General features: G+C 45.8%; 2 pseudogenes; both read right to left on the bottom strand.

Moving 5' to 3' along the window:
- Window positions 1-4365: 4365 nt before the first annotated feature.
- Window positions 4366-6941, bottom strand: LOC116828699 (protocadherin beta-16-like; annotated as a pseudogene).
- LOC142047150 (protocadherin beta-16-like) overlaps window positions 6876-7716 on the bottom strand; it is a 7963-nt pseudogene continuing 7122 nt past the window's right edge.

The raw sequence follows: 7716 nt of genomic DNA on the forward strand, positions 1-7716 counted from the left end.
CTATTAGCTAGGATGAGCATGGATGGTGTCCCCAACCTCTGTTTGCCAGAAGTTGGGAATGAGTGACAGGGACAGATCATTGGATGATAACCTTTTCTGTTCATTCCCTCTGGAGCACCGGCATTGGCCACTGATGGAAGACAAGATACTAAGCTCGATGGACCTTTGGTCTGACATAGTATGGCCGCTCTTATGTATGCATATAATAGGGTCTTTCATATCTGTATTGATTGCTATAGATTCATAGACTCCAGAAGCTGTAAATGATGTTCATTTTATAGAATAGCAGTAAACATTGCCTCTTCCTTCTATAAGTACCCCCCTCATCAAAACCGCAGCCACTGGTGGCTATTCAGAAAATTGCCTTTGACAGTGATTGGCTTATAAGATTTTCTTCATGTCCATGCAGTCTAGAGGCTTGGTGTTTTGCAGCCTTTTTTTGTAGTTTTGTCAGCACTGGCTTTGCTGATTGGTCTCGCAAACCAAGCTGCTACACTTTCACTACATAAATCCATGGTACATCCACATCTTGAATACTGCCCCCATCTCAAAAAAGATATATTGGAATGGGAAAAGGTACAGAGAAGGGCAACCAAAATAATTAGGGGTAAGGAACAGATTCTATATGAAGAAACATTTAAACGACTGAGATTTTTAAGGTTGGAAAGAGATGCCTAAGAGGGGATATAATAGAGGTCTATAAATTCTTGACTGGTGTAGAGAAAGCGAATAAGGAAATGTTATTTTGTCTTTCACACAATACAAGAACAAGGGGTCATGCAATGAAATGAAGAGGCAGCAGGTTTAAAACACAAGGAAGTACTTTACACAACGCAGTGTCAACCTGTAGAACTTTTTGCCAGGGGATGTTGTGAAGGCCAAAATTAGAAGAGGGTTGGGAAAAAAAAAACCTAGATAAGTTCATGGAGGATAGATCCACCAATATCTATTAGCCAGGATGGGCAGGGATGCAATAGCATGTTCTGAGTGTCCCTACTGTCTGTTTGCCAGAAGCTGGGAGTGGGCAACAGGGGATGAATCACTTAATGATCTCCTGTTCTGTTCATTTGCTCTGAAGCACCTGGCATTGACCACAGTTGGAAGATAGGATACTGGGCTAGATGGACCATTGATCCAACACAGTATGACTGTTTTCATGTTCTTATGTAAAAAAATAATGTATAATAATAAAAATGTTTAGAGCAGAAACTCCCCAAGATAAGGACCTCTCGAGATAGCAACCATGTGAGATAACAACATTGGAAAATAATACATTTTTAAAATCTTGGCCTAGTATGAAATGTGTAAGTTTCCCAGTCACAAACCTAGCATTGTGGAGCAAAGTTACTAAAACGAACACGGATCACAGGGGTAACTGTGTTAGTCTGGATCTATAAAAAACAACAAAGAGTCCTGTGGCACCTTATAGACTCAGGGCCGCCCAGAGGATTCCGGGGGCCTGGGGGTCTTCGGCGGTAGGGGGCCCGGCTTCAGCGGTAATTCGGTGGCGGGGGGGGGTTCTTCCGTTCTGGGACCTGCCGCCGAAGTGCCACTGGCGACCCGCGTCGAAGTGCCAAAGACCCAATGCGGGCCCCCCGGCGCCAAATTACTGTCGAAGCGGGACCCGTCGCGAAGTGCAGCCGGGTTTTCAGGGCACTTGGCAGAGGTCCGGAATGGAAGGACACCGCCGCTGAATTACCACGAAGACCCGTCTCCACTTCGGCGGCGAGTCCGTTCAGTGGTAATTCGCCGGCGGGGGGGGTCCTTCCCTCGCCAGTGAAGACCAGGAGCGGAAGAAACTCCAGGAGCCCGGGGCCGGGGCCCGGGGCGAGTTTCGGACCCCCGAGCGAGTGAAGGACCCCGCTCCAGGGTTCCGAAACTCTCGTGGGGACCCCTGAGGGCCAGGGGCTAGGCAAATTGCCCCTTTTCCCCCCCTTCTGGGCGACCTGTATAGACTAATTACGTATAGGAGCATACACTCGTGAGTGAATACGTGTGTCTGACGAGGGTATTCACCATTAAAGTTTATGCTCCTTACCTCTGTTAGTCTATAAGGTGCACAGGACTCTTTGCTGCTTTAAAACAAAACAAATGTTCCTTTAACGTCCCCTCCTTTTCCCTCCATTGATCCCACTCATAGTTGTTGTCTTGGTCATTGGAGACCCAGAGTTCAGAGGTGTTTGCATGAGTTCCACCTCCACTCTGGGTGGTAAGGGAGAGAAGGCACTTGCTCATTTCTAGGGTACCAGAAAGAGTGTAAAAATTGGGATGGGGTGGGGTAAAGGCACCTATATAAGCAAAGCCCCAAATATCAGGACTGACCTTAAAATCGGACATCCACGTCACCCTTATCATTCTTACACCTCTCCACTCACTCAGGTCACTCACTATGGCAACTGTTGTGCATCGTGCCACCATTCAGTCCACTGTCTGTCACTGATGGCCTGTGCTCGTCACCTTCTCTGCCACCTGCACTGTGGACTCTGCAAATCCTCTCCTGAGATTCCACCTCAGCTCTCAGTGACTTCATCTCTCAGTAAGAACCTCACTGCTAGTACAGGCTGAGATGTCTCTTCTATGGAAACACTCTCCCACAGCAGGTTGAGCACTTAGACCTGATTATCAGTGATTTGAGCTTAGTGGTCACTTAACACACACACACAACAAAGACTCTCCATGTAGCCTTAAACCTTATCTTTAAACAGGGAGGGCAGGTCAAATATATCTGTGGATTCTTAGGCAAGGCCACACACCAAGTAAAACCCTGTCCCCTCCCTTTCTCTCTCCACTGAGATCTGGCATCCACACTCTCTGCTTAGCGAATGCAGTTCCTTGAGGGTTGACCGTGCTTTAATTTGTAATGAAAGATGCGTCAGGGCTCAAGCAAGTTTTTTACTTTCAAAACTGATGTTGCAAGTCCATAGGTCCAGAGCTATGAACTTGCCAAGCTACAAAACTACTGCCAAGACTACATGTGCTGGGACTCAGCCCCTGGCACAAATTAAGCACTTACGGTCACCTCCCTCAGGACAGGTCAAGAACACTTGTGCTGCCCTTTACTCACTACAATAAAGATAACATTTCATTAGCCCCACATTCTTAAATTGATTGCTAACCCACACCAGCCAAATCTGTTCACTTGGGCAACACAGCTTTTCTCTGATACCGAGGCAGAAGAGGTGTGTTCATATAAATACAGTCTGGCCTGATGCTTCCACCTCCACAGCTGCTAACAGGGTGACCAGATGAGATGAAGAAATATTGGGACACATGGAAGGACGGGGGTCCGCCAGCGGAAAAGAGAAAAAAAGCCAAGCGCTGTCGGTGGGGAGCAAAAACTGTGCTGGCGTGGTCGTTGCCGGGAGGCGGAGTGAATATCAGGACAAAATGTTGTGTCCGACCAAAGATCAAGTCCGGACGCGGGACAACCACTCAGTATTTATTTGGGATGCCTGGTACCCTAAACGCTCATCACTAGTTGTCAGAAGAGAACTATTCAGACCTTACTTACAAATTATATTTTGAAAATCATTAGGTTTGCAACATCACTGAACAAAGGCCACCATAGCTGTGTGAGGAAGGCTGGTCTTTTCATCATACTTTTCAAACCTTTATGCTTTTCAGTCAAGTATTTTATCGTATGTTTTTATCTGCTTTTTAAAGTGTGTATTAATGTTTTAAATTTCAAATTACCAACAGGACTAAATTGCAACACCACATTTAATAATGACCACTGTGGGGGGATGATGGGGAAATTCAGGGGAAGGGCTTGGAAATCCCTCCCTTAGATACTTCTATTTACTTTAACGTTTTCGCCGTCTCTGTCACTTCACCTTCATACAGTACCTACAACTCGAAGTCACTAGATTACCTCCGAAAATACTACTGAGAAGCAAGGGCAAGCTCAGATCTCTGTAAAATTCAAATTCCCTAGGGCCCCATGCAGAAAATAATTCTAGGTTACATAATTCTATTATTAGATTCTTGATACATATATAAACAATCACTTTTTTAATTTCCTTTGTCAACCTTCAATCTTTCTTTGCAGAGCTCAGAGAGTCTGCACAGAGGACCAACATACATTTTGATGAATGACTTTTAATACTCTCTCTTACATAACGTATAAAAGTAGTATTAAGTACAAATATTTAGCCTGAACTCATACAAGTGGCAAAAAATGAATCAACTACAGAAAAGGAGTCCCTAAGAAAAACAACTCTAGCCATTTATGGAAATGATAAAAGTAATTTTCATAGCAGTAGAAACAATATATTCAGCAAGGTATTGCTGCAAATGGAATGAAGATACAGCGCTCACCTCTCTCTCCGATTGTTTTTCCTCTTTAGCAGAGCGTTTAATTGAGAATCACGAATGGGCCCTCCTGCAACGCTGGTCAACGGGCGCAGAGATGGTACCAGCGGCGCTGAGAAATTTAAACTCGCTGGTACCAGACCCAGTTGTCAAGCAAACCTCATAACAATAAGATTGAGCAGAGTCCCAGTGCCGCTCGTCTCTGCACGATTTGTGGGAAGTTGCGGTCACTATAAAAGTTCCTGGACGATGGAACATACTGATCTCGGCACTGCCTTGTTTTGTACAGCCGGACCGAGATAATCGTTACCACAGAAACCAGAAAAAGGAATGAAATGAAAGACAAAGAAATGACTAGATACAGGGTAACGTGTCCTGCTGCTCCTCCTCTTGTGGTACATCCAGTAACTGCATGTAGGCGTCTGAAAACCCATCCACCAGAAGCACATTAAGCGTCGAGGTGGTGGATCTGGGCGGCTCTCCGTTGTCTCTAACCAGGACATAAGTTTCTGTTTCACAGAGTCCGGGCTCGTTATAGGCCTGCTGGTTTTCACTTCCCCGGTTTGGAGCCCCACAGTGAAGAGACTTGGGTCTGTGGCCTTGAGCAGCTGGTAGGAAAGCCAAGATTCTGACCGGAATCTCCATCCACAGCCACCACCTTCGTCACCAGGGAACCGCCTCCGCCGATCTGGGAACCAGGTCATTAGCGGGGGAGCTGCTGTTCTGCAAGAGGGGTATATAAATGAAGGGGGCGTTGTCATTTTCGTCAATTATCACAACTCGGACAATGACTTCAGAGCTCAGTGGCGGGACCCGCCATCTGCAGCTCTCACTGTAACCTGGAAATCCCTCCTTGCTCATAATCCAGAGACTGCAGCGCGTACACCTTCCCGTTCTCCGAGTTTATGGAGATGGAGGAGGAGAAGGGGAGGTCACCGATGTTGCCAGGCAATGCCGAAATACGTCACTTTGGCATTCTGCTCCGTGTCTAGGTCAGCAGCACGGACAGTTCCAATCAACAGGCCCGGGGGTTGTTCTCCTTCAGGTACATGACGTATGAACTTTCATTAAATACAGGGGGTTGTCATTAATATCCGATAGCTGAACTCGGATGACCCTCACGGAGGTGAGCCTCGGAGTGCCCGGTCTGTGGCTGTGATGGTTATGTTATACTCAGGCACTTTCTCTCGGTCCAGGGGCTTTTGCGGTAACAAGCTCGTAATAATTCTTCAGAGTCGATTTTAAAGCAAATGGGACATTGTCCTGAATGGAGCAGAGCGTTCTGCCATTGTCCCCGGAGTCTCGGTCGCTCACACTGAACAGGGCCACCACTGTCTCCGGGGACGAGTCCTCGGGTACGGTGCTGGTGAGGGATGTCAGTGTCACTTCCGGAGCGTTGTCATTCATGTCGTTGATCTGTACCAGGACTTTGCAGCGCGAAGTAAACCCCCCGCCATCCGTGGCCTGAACTTCTATTTCATACATTTCTGCGTCTTCAAAATCAATTATCCCCAAAACAGTGATTTCGCCAGTGAACGGATTAAGCTGAAATAACGTGAGGACTTTGTCAGGCACCTGCCGGAATGAATAGGTGATTTCTGCATTTGAGCCTTGATCCAAATCACTGGCTTCAACCTTAGTGACCAAAGTGTCCCTCGGACTATTTTCCATTAACTGCACTTTGTACACCGACTGACTAAACTGCGGGAAATTATCGTTGTTGTCCAGCACATTAACGCATATTCGGGCTGTGCCGGTTCTCTGCGGCAGGCCCCCATCCGCAGCTGTGAGAATCAGCATCAACTGCGCCTGCTCCTCCCGATCTAATTGTTTCTCTAATACCAGCTCCGCGTATTTACTGCCGTCCCCCCGGGAAAGCACATCCAGGCTGAAGTGCTCATTGGAGCTGATTGCGTAACTCTGGATGCCGTTTGTTCCTGTGTCTGAATCTTGGGCCCTTTCCAACGGGAAGCGGGTGTTTATGGGGATCTGTTCAGGTATTGTAAAAACGAATTCATCTGTAGAGAATTTAGGGTTATTGTCATTCACATCGTCTATCTGCACCTCCATTCTGTACAGCTGCAGTGGATTTTCCAACACAATTTCGAATTGCAGCAAACACGGATCTTTCTGTCCGCACAGATCCTCACGGTCTATTTTCTCCTTTATTATCACATCCCCGGAGCCAGTGTTCAGCTCAAAATATTGCTCGTTGCTTTTAGAATTCAGCCGGGCACTGCGACTAGACAATTTCCCTACATCTAGTTTCAAATCCTTTGCAATATTAGCAACTAGGGATCCGCTTTTCTTCTCTTCGGGCATAGAATAGCGGATCGTCTCACACGTCCCCAGAGACACACATAGACATAGAAAGAAAGACAGAACTTGCCTTTTCCTGCAGCGATTCTCCATTCCGCCGGCCATTCCCGCGTCAGATTTGAAACACAGGCCTCTCTGCAAAGCTGCTGCAGCCATTCATATGTTGTGCTAGAGGGAAAACGATTTCTCGGCCAATATTGACTTTATTTGTAATTATTCAGCCGCCCTTTCCCTGTAATCCTTTGTCACCCGTTCCCGGCGCAGATCCGTTGCCGTCTGGATTCCAATGTCTGAGTGCAGCTTCCACTGTGTGCCGACGGAGTCCAATAAGCTACGTTTTCAGCACCGTCTTTGCTAATATCGCCACCTTGTGGTTCAGCTAAAATAAGACATCGCATGTTTACAGTTTAAACTTACTATGTGCAGTTATTAACTGCATAAGAAAGATTTCTCTGTTAAATACAAATTGTGGTTATAACATTTCACAGTGAAAACTGTGAAATATTAAGGCAGATTATTACCGATTAGAGGAGATAGAGAATTGCAAAATAATATAATCGTCAATTGAATTGTGATCCTTCCTCACCACAGTTTCTTTACTCACATGCCAATCAATACTTTTATTCTTCACAGCTAACTACATAAACAAGTTACTGGAAGTCTATCACACGTCACATCGCTTCTCTTTCGTCTACAAAGTTACAATATTTTGGCAATCCCTAAATCTTGTATTCCCTTTTCTGTTTCGGTGTTCTAGAGTAAATCTAGGATCGACCCAGTGATTAAGCTCACATCATCTAGGTAATTGTGGGGAAGGGATCTCGTCTTGGCAGCTACACAATTATTCGACAAAATGAGTCTCCCACAGCAACTGGAAGAAGCAAACGTATCTTTCTCCTGACTTTTGTATCTTATATATTATGTGGCAATACAAACCATAACAGAAACAAGAAAAATTAAATTGAAGCCATAGAGAAGTAACGTATATATTTAATATCCCATCACATTCCTCTTCCGTAGTTATGTCACTGGGTTGCATATGTGCATCTCAAAATCCTCCACTAGCAGTATAATTAGCATCGCAGC

Source organism: Chelonoidis abingdonii, chromosome 7 (assembly GCF_003597395.2).
Source record: "Chelonoidis abingdonii isolate Lonesome George chromosome 7, CheloAbing_2.0, whole genome shotgun sequence".
NCBI lineage: Eukaryota > Metazoa > Chordata > Testudines > Testudinidae > Chelonoidis > Chelonoidis abingdonii.